Below are 17,186 nucleotides of genomic sequence, written 5' to 3'. Positions count from 1 at the left end.
TCAAACCGTCACCTCATCCCGCAAAAAATGAGCCCTACATGAGACAATGGCCCAAAAAATAAAAAAACTATGACTCTCAGACTAAAACATGATTTTTTGTTTCAAAAAAGCTTTTCTATGTTAAACGTAAAAAAAAAAAAAGTAGACATATTAGGTATCGCCGCGTCCGTAAGAATCTGCTCTATAAAAATACCACATGACCTAAACCCTGAGGTGAAGACCGTAAAAAAAGAAAAAAAAAGTGTAAAAAAAGCCATTTTTTGTCACCTTACATAAAAAGTGTAATAGCAAGCGATCAAAAAGTCGTATGCCCCCCAAAAAAGTGCCAATCTAACCGTCATCTTATTCCACAAAAATGATACCTTACCTAAGACAATCGCCCAAAAACTGAAAAAACTATGGCTCTCAGACTATGGAGACACTAAAACATGATTTGTTTGGTTTCAAAAATGAAATCATTGTGTAAAACTTGCATAAATAACATTATACATATTAGTTATCGCCGCGTCCGTGGCAACCTGCTCTATACAAATACCACATGATCTAACCTGTCAGATGAATGTTGTAAATGACAACAACAAAAAACTGAGCCAAAACAGCTATTTCTTGTTACCTTGCTTCACAAAAAGTGTAATAGAGCAACCAAAAATCATATGTACCCTAAACTAGTACCAACAAAACTGCCACCCTATCCCGTAGTTTCTAAAATGGGGTCACTTTTTTGGAGTTTCTACTCTAGGGGTGCATCAGGGGGACTTCAAATGGGACATGGTGTAAATAAACCAGTCCAGCAAAATCTGCCTTCCAAAAGCCATATGGCATTCCTTTCCTTCTGTGCCCTGCCTTGTGCCCGTACAGTAGTTTACGGCCACATATGGGGTATTTCTGTAAACTACAGAATCAGGGCAATAAATAATGAGTTTTGTTTGGCTGTTAACCCTTGCTTTGTAACTGGAAAAAAACTTTGTAACTTTGTAACTGGAAATTTTTTTTATTAAAATGGAAAATCTGCCAAAAAAGTGAAATTTGGAAATTGTATCTTTATTTTCCATTAATTCTTGTGGAACACCTAAAGGGTTAACAAAGTTTGTAAAATCTGTTTTGAATACCTTGAGGGGTGTAGTTTCTTAGATGGGGTCACTTTTATGGAGTTTCTACTCTAGGGGTGCATCAGGGGGGCTTCAAATGGGACATGGTGTAAATAAACCAGTCCAGCAAAACCTGCCTTCCAAAAACCATACGGCGCACCTTTCCCTCTACGTCCTACCGTGTGCCCGTACAGCAGTTTACAGACACATATGGGGTGTTTCTGCAAACTACAGAATCGGGGCAATAAATATAGCATTTTTTTTTTTTCGCTGTTAACCCTTGCTTTGTTACTGGAAAAAATTTCCATTTTTCGTTCCCCGCAAAGTTTATATGCACCACAGCATGGGCATAGTCAAGTGCTCTGCTTCTGCCAATGACATGCTGCTTGTGGCCATGTAACTGCTGAAGCCAGTCATTGGCTGCAGCAGAGCATACTACTATAGCCACACTGTGCCAGATGTAAACATAGCGCAGAACAGAACATGGATATGCAGACGACAAAGTGGTGGGGAGCAGGTAAGCATGAATCATCTGTTTAGAGAGGCAGGCTGCGGGCACTTGCCAAAAATCTTTGTTCCCAGAGAATCCCTATATGGGCCACATCTTTAACAGTTGTAAAATAAAGTAATGCAGAACAGTTTCTTCTTTACAATGAATGAAATGATAGTATTAAGCATTCTTATATCTAGGACTAACGGGAATGCTGTGCAATGTGAACAGCAAAGTGACTTCACCAGAGCACGTGTTTCCCTTCCTGCGCAGACCTGAGAATACTGCATAGACCGCCGAATCAGTTGATAGCCAGTTATACAGTGATACAGGGTAGGTGTAATCTAGTATTGACAGTTAGCTTTTGGTTTTTATGATAGAAACTTGACACATAAATACAAAATTAAATAGGTGTATTTCAGTTTTTTTTTAAAGGGCATCTATCACCAGTTTTATGGTGTCTAAGAGCAACATAAACTAGTGGCAGACCCCTTAGCAAAATGCTAGGTCACTTTTAGTGCTGAAGGAACCAAAGTATCCGAAGTGGACTTCGATTTGAAATTCAGGAAAAATTTGATTTGCCGCAAAGCTGAATCGATTTTCCCTGAAATGGCAGTTAAAAAAAACAAAAAACATACTTGCCTCATCCATTTGCACACAAAGAGACCGCTGCGGCCATCTTGATTGAAGATACCGCATGAAATCTCATGCACAGTGACGTATGATGTCACCACGCCTGCCATGTGATCACATCATCACTTCACTGTGCAATATTTTGCGTGGTGTCTTCAATCAAGATGGCCGATCAAATGGATAAAGTGAGTATTTTTGGTTTAACTAATTAACTCCTGAAAGCCCTCACTATTATTCTCAGATGCCGCGATCAGCGATGAATGCAGCATCTGAAAGGTTTAATGACAGGGGGTAGTGCAATCGCGGTTCCCCATTATTGCACCCACTACATACAAAGAAATGCGATTTGTGACAAAGTAATTCGTCATGAAGCAAGTTTCTTTGTGAAATTCAGCAAAGCAGCCGAATCAAATTTTCCATAACTTTGCTCATAATTAATCACTTTGTTTAATTGACCAGCTCCAGTGCATTATGATGAGTCGTGAATATTCATGAGCTCCTGGCTTTTTTCACCCCCTGCTGCTGATTCAGTTGGAAAAGAACTGTCAATTGAAGGTAGATCGGTGGAATAGCCTTGAGTTCATGAATCTGGGGACTTGGCGTGTGCTGAAGCTGTTATAACCTAGCAGCATGAAACTGGTAACAGACAACGTTGATAATAAAAACTAAGCATTAGGGCTCTTTCACAGAAGCGTGTTCCTTGCACGCTCCATGTTAGAGAGGGATGGTGCGTTCTGGACTTATGACTGATAATGCTCTGTGCCTCTGTATGACCTTATCGTTACAGAATCATAGTGACAGCTTTATGTCAGTATGATTCTGTAAAGGAAAGGTCACGCAGAATCAGGAAAAAGTGAATAACCACGCAGTCCTAATTTCAATAATAATATTTTGTAGGGCAATGTCTTCTAAACGACCCTCTGCTTCTGAAGAAAAATCAGAAGAAGCACCCAAAAAGAAATATAAAACTGGTGCACAAAAGAGACTAACGGCTACCCGAAAAGATCTTGCAAAAGCTGGATCAGCTCCAGGGCAGCAGAAATTATGGCACTCAATAGGTGCTACCAGCCAAAACTCTGTGGAACCAACGGCATCTTGCTCTACAGCTCCTGCACAGTCTGAGACAGTGGCAGATGTAGAAGCAACTATACTTGATGAAGATGAGGCTGGTGAATCATCTTTACCTGAAGTGATAAAAGACATACAGGTCCTTCTAAAAAAATTAGCATATTGTGATAAAGTTCATTATTTTCTGTAATGTACTGATAAACATTAGACTTTCATATATTTTAGATTCATTACACACCAACTGAAGTAGTTCAAGCCTTTTATTGTTTTAATATTGATGATTTTGGCATACAGCTCATGAAAACCCAAATTTCCTATCTAAAAAAATTAGCATATTTCATCCGACCAATAAAAGAAAAGTGTTTTTAATACAAAAAAAGTCAACCTTCAAATAATTATGTTCAGTTATGCACTCAATACTTGGTCGGGAATCCTTTTGCAGAAATGACTGCTTCAATGCGGCGTGGCATGGAGGCAATCAGCCTGTGGCACTGCTGAGGTGTTATGGAGGCCCAGGATGCTTCGATAGCGGCCTTAAGCTCATCCAGAGTATTGGGTCTTGCGTCTCTCAACTTTCTCTTCCCAATATCCCACAGATTCTCTATGGGGTTCAGGTCAGGAGAGTTGGCAGGCCAATTGAGCACAGTAATACCATGGTCAGTAAACCATTTACCAGTGGTTTTGGCACTGTGAGCAGGTGCCAGGTCGTGCTGAAAAAAGAAATCTTCATCTCCAAAAAGCTTTTCAGCAGATGGAAGCATGAAGTGCTCCAAAATCTCCTGATAGCTAGCTGCATTGACCCTGCCCTTGATAAAACACAGTGGACCAACACCAGCAGCTGACATGGCACCCCAGACCATCACTGACTGTGGCTACTTGACACTGGACTTCAGGCATTTTGGCATTTCCCTCTCCCCAGTCTTCCTCCAGACTCTGGCACCTTGATTTCCGAATGACATGCAACAGTCCAGTGCTGCTTCTCTGTAGCCCAGGTCAGGCGCTTCTGCCGCTGTTTCTGGTTCAAAAGTGGCTTGACCTGGGAAATGCGGCACCTGTAGCCCATTTCCTGCACACGCCTGTACACGGTGGCTCTGGATGTTTCTACTCCAGACTCAGTCCACTGCTTCCGCAGGTCCCCCAAGGTCTGGAATCGGTCCTTCTCCACAATCTTCCTCAGGGTCCGGTCACCTCTTCTCATTGTGCAGCGTTTTCTGCCACACTTTTTCCTTCCCACAGACTTCCCACTGAGGTGCCTTGATACAGCACTCTGGGAACAGCCTATTCGTTCAGAAATTTCTTTCTGTGTCTTACCCTCTTGCTTAAGGGTGTCAATGATGGCCTTCTGGACAGCAGTCAGGTCGGCAGTCTTACCCATGATTGCGGTTTTGAGTAATGAACCAGGCTGGGAGTTTTTAAAAGCCTCAGGAATCTTTTGCAGGTGTTTAGAGTTAATTAGTTGATTCAGATGATTAGGTTAATAGCTCATTTAGAGAACCTTTCCATGATATGCTAATTTTTTTAGATAGGAATTTTGGGTTTTCATGAGCTGTATGCCAAAATCATCAATATTAAAACAATAAAAGGCTTGAACTACTTAAGTTGGTGTGTAATGAATCTAAAATATATGAAAGTCTAATGTTTATCAGTACATTACAGAAAATAATGAACTTTATCACAATATGCTAATTTTTTTAGAAGGACCTGTATACACGCAAGACTTGACTGGTAATTTAGATGAACTTGAGAAAGAGGGAGATTCAGAAAGTTCAGACTATGACATAATGTCAGAAATACCATCCACATCTGCAGTAAGCAATGCTTTTGAGGCACCAGACCCTGTGTGTAATTTGACTGCTAAACTAAATTTTATGAAACTGCACCCAATCCAGCCATTGTCAGACGCTACTTATACACTGCCTTTCAAAGCACACAAGGCTTATCTAAGGTCTGTGCCCGGGGGCAGTGCAATTCAGAGGAAATGGTTGTCCTATCGTATAGAAACACAGGAACTTTTTTGCTCAACATGTATGGCTTTTTGCCCTAACAGGCAAAGTTTTTTCATTGCTGGGTGGAAGGCCATCAAGGCGCATGTTTATACACGCATTAAAGAACATGAGGAGTCAAACTTGCATCAAGCCTCTGTATCTGCTTATTTAGCTGCAGAAAAGAAAGGAGATATTGAAACATTGATCAATGTCAACTTAGTTAAAAGACGGAAAGAAAAGGTTCAGCAAAATCGTACTGTTCTTAAAAGAATAATTGATATTATTCTTTGTATTTCAAAACTGGCTCTTGCCTACAGAGGGAAGGATGAGGCAGCTCACACTTTACTGAATGCCGAATTAAATCATGGCAATTTTCTGGAGTTGGCAATACTTTGCAGCAAATGTGATCCCACATTCAAAAAACATGTTGACGAGGTAATAGCCATTAGCAAAAAACGAAAAAGCAAAAATCCAGAAAGTAAAGGGAGAGGTAGTCTTGTTACTTTCTTAAGCAAAACATCTATAAACCGACTAATTTTAATAATGGGCAGTATGGTGAAACAAAAAATAACCGAAGACGTGAAAAAAGCTGTACAATTTAGTGTAGAAATGGATAGTACTCAAGATGTTGCCATTAAAGAGCAGTGTAGCATAATTTTGCGCTACGTCAAGGATAGAAACGTGTATGAGCGTTTGTTTTCTCTAATTAATGTCAGCAGCACAACAGGAGAAGAGCTTTTTACAAAGCTGAAAGAGGAGTTAGAAAAGTTCTCCCTAAGTGTCAATAACATCATTGGCTGTTCATTTGATGGTGCTGCAAATATGAGTGGTTGCTACAATGGAGTTCAGGCCCACATAAAAGCCATAGCGTGCAATTCCATATACACTTGGTGTTACGCACATGTTCTCAATTTAGTGATCATTGATGTGACTCAATGTGCCACTTCAGTCAAATCATTTTTTGGCCTGTTAGAAAAAACTGCAGTTTTTTTCTCTGAATCCTACAAGAGATCATCTGTTTGGACAGAACAGGTATCATCTCATGCTGAGGGCCCAGCAAAACTAACTAGGCTAAAAAAAATAGGAGACACTCGCTGGTGGAGTAAGCCAAGGGCACTGAGCACAATTTTTGGCTCATCTCATGATTATTCAAAACAGCTCTATAGTACTCTGTTGTACTGCTTGGAACACATTGCAGATTCTCCTAGATTCGACAGTAAGGCTGTAAATGAGGCAAACAGTTTACTTCATGGATGGACAAGGTATGAAACCTTGCTGATATCGTTTCTATTCATGCAGATTTTTGAAATTGCAAGTCCAGTTTCTGACTATCTTCAAACCCGTGGCCTGGACATTCTACAGGCATGGCGAATGATCGAGAATGCCAAAAGACAGATTGTTTCCCTTAGGGATTCATTTTCAAATCTAACTATGTTGGTAAATCAATTCATTGAAAAGATTGAAACAGTTCTTGATGAGCAATCTGTAAAGGCTGTGATTGAGCACAATTTACCACAAAAGAGACAACCAAAGAAAAAAACTATGCCTGGTGAATTAGCCAAACATGAGCCTCCTCCTGACCCCATTAAAGGTTTTCAGTATCAAATATTTAATGTAGTCATAGACCAGGCAATAACCAGCATTGAGGCAAAATTTTCCAAAAATGAAACCCTTATCCGAGATATATCACAATTAGACCCAAGAAGATTTGGCCAATTTTATCACAAGACACGGAGGCTCCTATTGCATATAACTCTCTTTACTGTTACCATAGCAGCAAAGAAGAACATGTCAATCAAAAGAAAAACCATAACAACTGACTCCTCCCCTCCATCCCAGTATATATTGTCTCTCTCCCCTGGGATCATCCTCTTTCTTTGCTGCTGCCATGGCAGATAAGTAGTGTTATGTGAACTGTATATATTTTTTCTGTTTTCGGAATTTCTTTTAGCTTGGTCGTTTCAGGTTTTGCTAGTCCAGGTGTCTCCTGGCCACCTTATTCCCTAGAACCCTCGGTTCTGCGGGATTTTATTGAATTCATATATGTGTCTTTGCTCTATTTGATTATCTCTGCTTTATCGTGCTCCACTTGCGCCGATTCTTGTTGTGTTGCCCCCCTCTTTCCCTCGCTTGCCTTCTGGTCCGGTCCCCGGTCTCCGGTACCTGTGTTTTCCTCCGTGCTCCGTTCCGGCCGAAGTCTCGCGATTCGCGAGATTTCGGCCGCCATCTTGCTTTTTCTCAGTGCCCGGCCGAGATCTCGCGATAGGCGGGATTTTCGCATCCCCGCCGCTATTTCGCTTCCCTGCATTGCGGGCCTTTGCCCCTCCTCCCGCCCCCTTCCTTCCGGCTGCGACGCGCGTTTTTCTCCACACGCTGGTCGCCTCTGCAGTCGCACTCCGTTCCACAGGTCCCTCGCCTGCTTTATTTCGGTAGGTCTGGTTTTTTCCTTATGGACGCTCTCCTTAGTATCCCTTGAGTGCTGTACCCTCATTAGTTTTTTCCCTTCTTTTACAGGTTCTGTCCTTCTGGTGGTCTGGGGTGACTAACTCCTACCACTTATTATGTCTCGTCGTAGCTCCTCATCCAGGCAGGACGCCCCTAGTGCCCCCCTTGTTCCTGCTAATGCCCCCTCCCGCGATGCAGGTCCTCAGGGGTTAGAACATACTGCTTTACAGCAATCGATTTCTGACGCAATCATGGCGGCGATGGGCTCTATGTCCTCAGCACTGTCCCAGTCGATTTCGCAGGCCCTAGGTGCACAATCCACTGAGTCCATGCAGGACCAGGTTCTGGATATCGCCAGACCATCTGCCTCCAGAACTCTCAGAACCGATGGTAATCCATCACGTGACCACGCGGTTGTCCCGCGGAAAAGAGCCTGCGCACGACAGGCAGAACGCTCTCGTGCATGGAAGTCGGCCAGGACTATTACTGAGCCACAGTCTGATTCTGAAAGAGAATCGAACGAGGAGGCGCGTGATGAGTCGTTATATGACTCTTTAGAGGACATTCAGGATGTTGAGGTTGACCCTCTGGATATATCGCCTACCCCCGGGCCGTCCATACCTACGGTTTCTGTACAGGGAAACCAGCCTCCCCCAGACGACCTCATGGTTGACTCCCTGGGTACTCCTTTATTCAACCCGGACGAACTCCATCATCCACGCTCTGCGGAGTGGCTCCCCACCACTCCGGTAGCACAATATTTGGAGGCAAAAATCCGTACTCCTCTGAGTAAGGAGTCTCGGAACAAATTGCGGGCAGAATGCCCTCGGCCTTTGATTTTGAATAAGGTGTGTGAGACGCCTACGGTGGACCCGAAGATGGTCCAATTCCTCACCAAGACAAAATTCAACCCAAAAAAGGGGTTGGATTCCGCTCTGCGGGCCGTTCAGGACAAACTCCTTGACATCACGGGGCCCCTCGCCAAAATCTTCGAGATGGCGGAGTCCGCTAAGTCGGAGGGCAGGCCGGTCGACCCGGTTGAATTGGGCGGATGGGTCCAACGGGCCATCTGCATCACGGGCAACGTGAACACCTCTCTAGCCATCGAACGGCGAAAGGCCATTCTGATGAAGGTGGAGCCGAAGCTGTCCAATTTAGCCTTGTCTGAGGCAGGCAAGAATGCCCAGGGTCTCTTATTTGGAGACTCGTTTATTAAAGAACTGGGCAGATATGTCGGTGCCTTTACGGCGTTAGACAAGGCCCAAACGTCAATGAAACGTGTTTTCAACAACCGTTTTTCCAGCAGGGCCGGCAGTTCTAGGGGCCGTCTGTCCGGCCGGTCGGATTTCCACTCCCGTGGAACGGGACGAGGCTCCTTCAGTTATCGATCCTCCCTCCAGGACCCAAGGCACCAGCCGTCCTTTTTCCCATCCAGAGGCTCTTCGGGTCGGTCCAGGAATTACCGCGGGACCCAGTCCTATCGCCGTCCAGTTGGTGAGTCCCCAACCAGTGATTCCTGTGCTTTCTTCAACAGGTTGTGTCGGGGGCAGACTCCGTTTCTGTTTCAATGCCTGGTCCAAGATCACCTCAGACCAGTGGGTGCTCCAGACCATCAGGGGATTTACGATAGACTTAGTGGCTCCACCGAGCCAACTACCCACCCCTCGCCCCATTCACTTACCCGGTTCCCTTTTGCAGCTTTTACACAGGGAGCTGGTGGGGTTGGTCCACAAGAGGGCGATAGAACGCACCTCACCTCACCCCGACAGGGTGGTCAGTGGCATGTTTTTGGTCCAGAAAAAGGGCGGTCAAATGCGCCCAGTTATCAACCTGAGGGCTCTCAACTCTCTGGTTCAGTACCGGCATTTCAAGATGGAAGGCATCCATCTGTTAAGGGATATGCTTCTACCCGGCGATTGGATGGTCAAGCTAGACCTCAAAGATGCATACCTTACAGTGCCGGTGGCCCCGTCTTCCAGAGACCTGCTTTGCTTCCTTTGGGGAGACCAGATTTGGCGGTTCACTTGCCTGCCGTTCGGTCTTTCGTCCGCCCCGTGGTGTTTCACCAAGGTGATGAAACCGGTGGTGTCTTGGCTCCGCAGCAGAGGGGTGCGCATGATAATTTATCTCGACGATATCCTTATCATGGCGCACAGTCCAGCCCTTCTCCGAGCTCACCTCTCCTGGACCACCGACCTCCTTTCTCGCTTGGGTTTTATCATAAACCACGAGAAGTCTTGCCTCGCTCCGGCTACGTCCATGGAGTTCCTAGGATTCAGGGTGGATTCCGTGTCCCTGTCTCTTCATCTCCCTCTCTCCAAGGTCCGGTCCATTCGCAAAGAACTGCGCCACGCGCTTCTTCGGCCGCAGTTGTCGTTGCGACACCTGGCACGTCTTATTGGCCTGTTGGCATCCTCTATCCAGGCCATTTTCCCTGCACCTTTGCACTATCGGGCTCTCCAGAGGCTCAAGATTGCCCATCTTCGGGCGGGATCCACATACTCGGACCTGGTCACGCTGGACACGGAGACGAGGGACGAGTTGAGGTGGTGGATCCAGAATCTGTCGGTTTGGAATGGCAAGGCTTTGCTGGGTCCTTCGCCGGACCTGATCATCGAATCCGACGCCAGCTTACACGGCTGGGGAGCTCACTGCAACGGGATTTCCACCGGGGGTCCTTGGTCCCCGGAGGAGTCTCGTCTTCATATCAATGGCCTAGAATTGCTGGCAGGGTCGCTGGCGATTCGCAGTTTTGCGAATGGCACTGTGACGACTTGTATCAGACTGCGGATGGACAACGTATCCGCAGTCAGATATGTCAACGGGATGGGCGGAACACGCTCGTCAGTTCTGACGTACCTGGCACAGGACTTTTGGGAGTTTTGCCTCGCCAAGGGGATAGTGGTGGTTGCGGAACACCTTCCCGGCCTCCGCAATGTGGTCGCGGATTGGAATTCACGTTACTTTTCGGATTCCAGCGACTGGAAGCTAGACGAGGGGGTGTTCCTAGCTTTGTCGTCTCGCTGGGGTCCTCCATCGGTGGATTTATTCGCGAGCCGCTTGAACGCCCAGACCTCCCGGTTCTTCAGCTGGCGACCGGACCCGTTGGCGGAGGCAATAGACGCCTTCCTCCAACCGTGGGGGGGTTCACTAATGTACGCATTTCCCCCCTTTGCCCTGATTTCTCGGGTCCTCCTTCAGGTTCAGCGCCAGCGAGCGGAATTGATCTTGATCATACCTCTGTGGCGGTCTCAGCCCTGGTTCCCGATGGTGCTGGAGATGCTGGTGGACTCGCCGCTCCTCCTTCCAGATCTTCCGCTTCTTTTGCGGGCCCCCTCGGGGGACTCCCACCCCCTCATTCAGTCGCGCCTCCTTCGTCTTCTCGCTTGCAGGATCTCGGGTGCTCCGGCAGCTTGTCGGGAGTTTCAAACACGACTGTTTTCCTTTTGGAAAACGCATGGGCTCCGGGGACCAGACGTGCTTACCGAGCCGCCTGGGACTCTTGGGCTCGCTGGTGCGGAGAACGGGATCTGGATCCCTTTCGAGCACCTGTAGTGTCGGTCCTGTCTTTCCTATCCTCTTTATTCGATGCAGGCAAAGCCTACCGTACGATTAATCTGTACAGGTCGGCCATTTCGTCACGACACGAGGGTTTTGAGGGTTGTCCTGCTGGGCAACATCCTCTTGTATGCCGTTTGCTAAAGGGTTCTCGGTTATCTCGTCCTCCCAGACCTCGTTTCTCTACCACTTGGGACGTGGGGTTGGTTTTGTCCTTTCTCCTTTCTTGGTCTCCTAATGACCAGTTGTCACTACGGCATTTATCTGCCAAGTTGGTTACCCTTTTGTGCCTCATTTCTTGTAAGCGGGTGTCGGATGTCCGGGCTCTGGATCACGATACCCGGTCCTTCACTCCGGATGGGGTCTTATTTATCATTTCTAGGCGCACAAAGACGAGCATCCGCTCTGTGTCTTACCCAGCATTCCGTCAGTCCCCTCTTTTGTGCCCGGTTGCGTGCCTTCAGGAGTATGAGTCTAGGACGGCTTCCCTACGGGATCCTTCTGTCCCTAATTTGTTTATTTCTTTTCGGAGGCCTTATGCTCCCGTTTCTAGCGTTACCCTCTCTCGCTGGGTTAAGGAGATTCTGGGTCTGGCGGGTATTGACACTTCTATTTTTACGGCGCATTCGGTTCGCAGCGCTTCTGCTACGTCCATGACGGTCTCAGGAGCCCGCCTGGAGGACGTTTTGCGCGTGGCCGATTGGTCCAGAGTCTCTACCTTTCGGGAATTTTACTTTCGCCCCGAGTCACATGCTTTTCATTCGGTCGTTGCTCAGCTTTAAACTTGCAATAGGAGCCTCCGTGTCTTGTGATAAAATTTCATGATTTTCCTATTACATGACGTAAAGTCATGATTTTATTAAAGACACGGAGGCGAGTATTGCCCACCCTCCCACCCGGTTTTCTGGTTATGATCAACTGTATTGTTGTTTTTTGTCCTATTGTGCATTATGCTGCCCATTTAGATGTTTCATACGTGCAATACATCTTGCTTGGTTTCATTCCATTTTGTGTGATATTACCTCGTATTTATTTTTATCCTGCAGGTTGATTGATCTCTTCATTCATGGTTTCCAGTTCGGTTGGCGCTGTTGCCGTTTTGGTTTTCGGTGGATCAGAGTTCCTGGTCGATTCGGGGTCAGGAAGGTCCATCGAGTTACGGATGGTCCAAGTCCCGTCAAGGTCTGCGGTTTTTACTGTTCAAAGAAAGAGGATGATCCCAGGGGAGAGAGACAATATATACTGGGATGGAGGGGAGGAGTCAGTTGTTATGGTTTTTCTTTTGATTGACATGTTCTTCTTTGCTGCTATGGTAACAGTAAAGAGAGTTATATGCAATACTCGCCTCCGTGTCTTTAATAAAATCATGACTTTACGTCATGTAATAGGAAAATCATGAAATTAACACAAAAAGACATTCCATCTGAGTCTTTGAAAACAGTAGCTCAGTTGGCCAATGTAGATATTGTACAACTTAAACTTGAGCTACTAAGTTTCCAAGAGAACTATGCTGCTTTGAAAAAACCGTTCCCTGCTACCAGGGATGTATTTGATGTGGATGATGATAATGATGGTGAGGATGACATCAGTGAGGGAACACATGCAGCTTGTGAAAACTGCCTGACTTGCTGTTATAGACTTTTATACGATCATAACTTACATTCAGCTGCATATACAAATCTTTTTGCCGTTTATAAAGCACTCCTTACACTTGCGTGCACTCAGGTTTCTTGTGAGCGTGTGTTTTCAAAACTAAAAATTGTAAAGAATAGACTGAGATCGTTGATTGGACAGGAACTGTTGGAATCCCTCATTATAATGAACATCGAGAGGGATATTTCCATGACTTTAGATTATGATGACATTGTTGACAGATTTGCAAACTCGTCTTCTGTTCTCCAAAAAATGCTGCTGTAAACTGGTTGTGTAATATGGCATTCTTTAACTGTTTGTAAGTTATAGCATTAATACCATTTTAATGTTACTACTGTATTTGTACGGTACTGTGCAATTACTATGTGCAGTAAGTGGTTTGAGTGGTTTAATATTATTTAATATTTGAGTTTAATATTTAATGTTATTTATTCAGTGCATTTGTTTGTGCAATAAAAATAGTTTCTCACATTTTTCTTTTGCTATATGTCTAGAATATTATATGGTTTGTGTACGGATGTTCATGCACATGACCCTATTTTGGATCTTACATGGATACCACCATGATAGCAAAGACAGAGAAAAAATAACTGTCAGCCTAAAGTAAAGTAAATGTTTGTCGGCATCTTCAAATGAAAAAGTTTACTGGAGTGAATACGGCGTTCACCACCATGTATCGACTCCTATAGGGTCTTACTCAAGTGGTCAAGACACTTGAGAAAGACCCTATAAGGGATGGTTACATTGTGGCCTATTCACTACAGTACACTTTTCTATTTGAAGATGCCGACAAACATTAACTTTACTTTGGATATTGTTTAGGATGAGGGAAAGGGTGGTTTATCAAGGATAAGGAATTTCCATGTGTGAGTGTTATCCAAACTACTACTGACTGTAAATAACAGATAAATTATCAACTACAATAAGTTGCTTAATGATAAACACTTTGATATCGTGCAGTGCACAATACCATTCTGTTTTGCAAACTGTATTGTGTACTAAACTGCAAAGATTCATGTATGTAAGCCCAAAAAAATGAACAAGTAATATTTCCGTTTATAGCAGCTGTAGGGTGGGCCCCTAGAATGACTCCCACTGGTGGGCCCTAGGCACCCCAGTCCGACACTGTATGCAAATGAGCCTCTAGGAGCAACGGGGGTGTTGCTGTTACACCTAGAGACTCTGCTCTGCAGCTTCAGGTGAGTGGGAGTAGTTTCCCCCCCTCTACTTTTCCCAAACGATATTACTCTGTGTGTGCTGTTTATGTTTTTTTAATAGAATGATTTTGGGTATACTTACCACAGACTACGTCACTGCTGTGGGGCCTTCGGTGAGGATGGCATGGCAGTGAACTTCTTCTTCAGCTTCCCGGCATAAAACAAGTGGCGTTTTCCTTCAGCCATCACTAGGAGGAACTCACAGCATAGAGATTTGTATAACTTCCCTTTAGTTCAGGGGTAGCTGTGTAAATGTCTATGCACTGAGCTCCCTCCCCTAGTGGTGACTGCAGGCAGCCAGTATTATAATATACTATGTGAGGGGAGGCAGGGGATTCAGACTTGTATGAAGGAGATATGATGATGTATTTATGCCAGGTGTCTTTGTAACTACATTAAGAAACATGATGAACCATATTTCTAAATGACCTGTTCTGCTTTTTCCAACAGTTATGTCCCTATATACTGTATAAGAGCTTCCCCCTGCCTGCCTGCCTGCCTGCACTGCCTGTACTGAGCGCTTACCACTCACACAGGCATCGCTCCTGGCGGCTGGCACGCGGGAAGTGCAGGGGGAAAGCAGCTCACTCACAGCAACGGCCACGCTGGTCAGTGAGCTTACAGATAGTGTAGTAGTTCATCATATTTTATAAAAAAGGGGGAATGTATATTTAATTTTACCATATATGGCTCCTGTGCCCACCAGGTAGTGATGGAAGCAGGGCAGGCAGAGGTCCGCAGCTCCCGCACAGACTGTCTCTCCCATGCTGATAGAAGAGAGAGCTCTGCTAGGGGACATTTCAGCCCAAGTTTTCTACCACAAATAAACGTTTTCCCTAAATAAAGTATATTACAAAAATGTTCCATGTCACTGACCCTACACATCAGCAAAAAAAAAAAAAATATAATAATAATTAAATGACACTTACACTTGAACAAGCTCTGCCTATAAGTCAATATTTGACCCTTTAAATAGGCCTTGAGAGATATTAAATAAGTCAGTACCTCATCTGCAGACAGCTGTTTCGGGGTGATTTTGCATCCCTTTCTCCTCAGAATCCCAGAGGAGCATGTGCAGTAAGCCGGATTGGGACTAATGCACACTGGTGCAAAATTAATAGTTTTTAGTTCGTGATGCCAGTTGCAATGTGCGCAGGTTATAGTCTCAGGGCCCTTTAAGGTGTTATAGCTCACGTACCAGGTGAGGAATGCCAGAGGGGGATAATGTCTCTATATAGTGTCAACGGTGTCTCCTACCTGGGTACGGCTGGACTCCTGGATCCTGGCTCACTTGCAATAAAATTGAGTGTGGTCAGTAGGAGTAATTGAGGAACTTTGGTAGCAGTAAATGAAATCCAAACAGGTAATATGATCCAACTTGTCTTTACTGAATGGCAGCTTTAAATCCATACAAGTTACAGCAATAGTCTTGGGTCCCAGCAGGTATAGGCAATGTATGGCAGGGATCAGTATCTCTTCTGCTTCTATACTATGTGCCTGGAGAATCTGGCAGGTATTTATCTTCTGCTCTGTCTTCTGCTTGTAATGGGCCTGACTAGCTGAGGAGGAATTTGGCTTCTCCTGGACTCTAGATATGTACTCACACCTTGGCTCACAGGGGAAGCTTCTTCCTGAAGGCTGGAGGATGGCTGCTTTTCTTGTTAACCAGCTGAGGCTGATGGCTCAGGCTGGGAAGAGTGATCTTTGCCTCAGCCAAGGCTCGATCCTAGGTCGGGATCCCTGTTTCTAGGAGCTCCTACTAACACAGCCTTCCCCAAGCAGGGGGGCTGGTACACTAACTAGAACTTTCTTTCCTCCCCATGAGGCAGGAAGTGGGAACATTCCACACCTCCTCAAAGAGGGGGGGGGGAGCTAGATTGGAATGTACTATTCAGTGGCGGATCCAGGGGGGGGGCAACGGGGCAATTGCCCCCCCCCCCCCCGAGCTGGCGGCAGGGCACAGGGAGATGAGCACTTCCATTGTGGAAGCGCTCATCTCCAGTCATCTGTATCGCCGTCCTCAGGACAGCGATACAGATGGCTGTGCTGCGGCAGGGAAGGGAGAGGCATGTCCCTTTCCCTTCCTCTGATAGGCTGCAGGCACTAGGCTGTTATTGCTGGCACATGGGGGGGGGCTGTTATTGCTGGCACATGGGGGGGCTGTTATTGCTGGCACATGGGGGGGGCTGTTATTGCTGGCACATGGGAGGGCTGTTATTACTGTCACATGGGGGCTGTTATTACTGGCACATGGGGGCTGTTATTACTGGCACATGGGGGGCTGTTATTAAAACTGGCACATGGGGGGGCTGTTATTATTACTGGCACATAGGGGGGCAGTTATTAATACTGGCACATGGGGGGGCTGTTATTAATACTGGCACATGGGGGGCTGTTATTATTACTGGCACATGGGGGGCTGTTATTATTACTGGCACATGGGGGGCTGTTATTATTACTGGCATATGGGGGGCTGTTATTAATGCTGGCACATGGGGGGATGTTATTAATACTGGCACATGGGGGCTGTTATTAATACTGGCACATGGGCTGTTAATACTGGCACATGATTGGGGGCACTATAGGGGCATCTACTGAGGCCACAAAGAAGGGGTATTTTATATGGGCGCTCTGTACAGTACAATTTTATACTGGGACACATTATGGTGGGTACTATGGGGAAGGGGGGAGAGGAGTACTATGGGGTCATCTACGGGGGGCACTAAGAAGGGGTATTTTATTCAAATTATGGTGGACACTGAGGGCATCTACTGGAGCATTTTATACTGGTACATTTTGGGGGGCACTAGGAGGAAGGAGGGTGTAGAGCACTATGGGGGAATTTACTGGGGACATTATATAGGGGTATTTATACTGGCACATTATGGGGGCACCATGGGGACATTAGCTCAACTGGGGGCATTACAAGGGGGTATTTTGTGCACTGTCACATTATAAGGAGAATTATTTCTATAGAGGGCATTATGGTGGGCTTTATTACTCCCCCATGGTATGACCCCCTAGTAGCAGCACCAGCCTCTCCCTGCTC

The sequence above is a fragment of the Bufo gargarizans genome, chromosome 2, assembly GCF_014858855.1.
Source record: "Bufo gargarizans isolate SCDJY-AF-19 chromosome 2, ASM1485885v1, whole genome shotgun sequence".
Classification (NCBI taxonomy): Eukaryota; Metazoa; Chordata; class Amphibia; order Anura; family Bufonidae; genus Bufo; species Bufo gargarizans.
The sequence above is the reverse complement of the archived record's forward strand: the minus strand, read 5'-3'. Positions refer to the sequence as shown.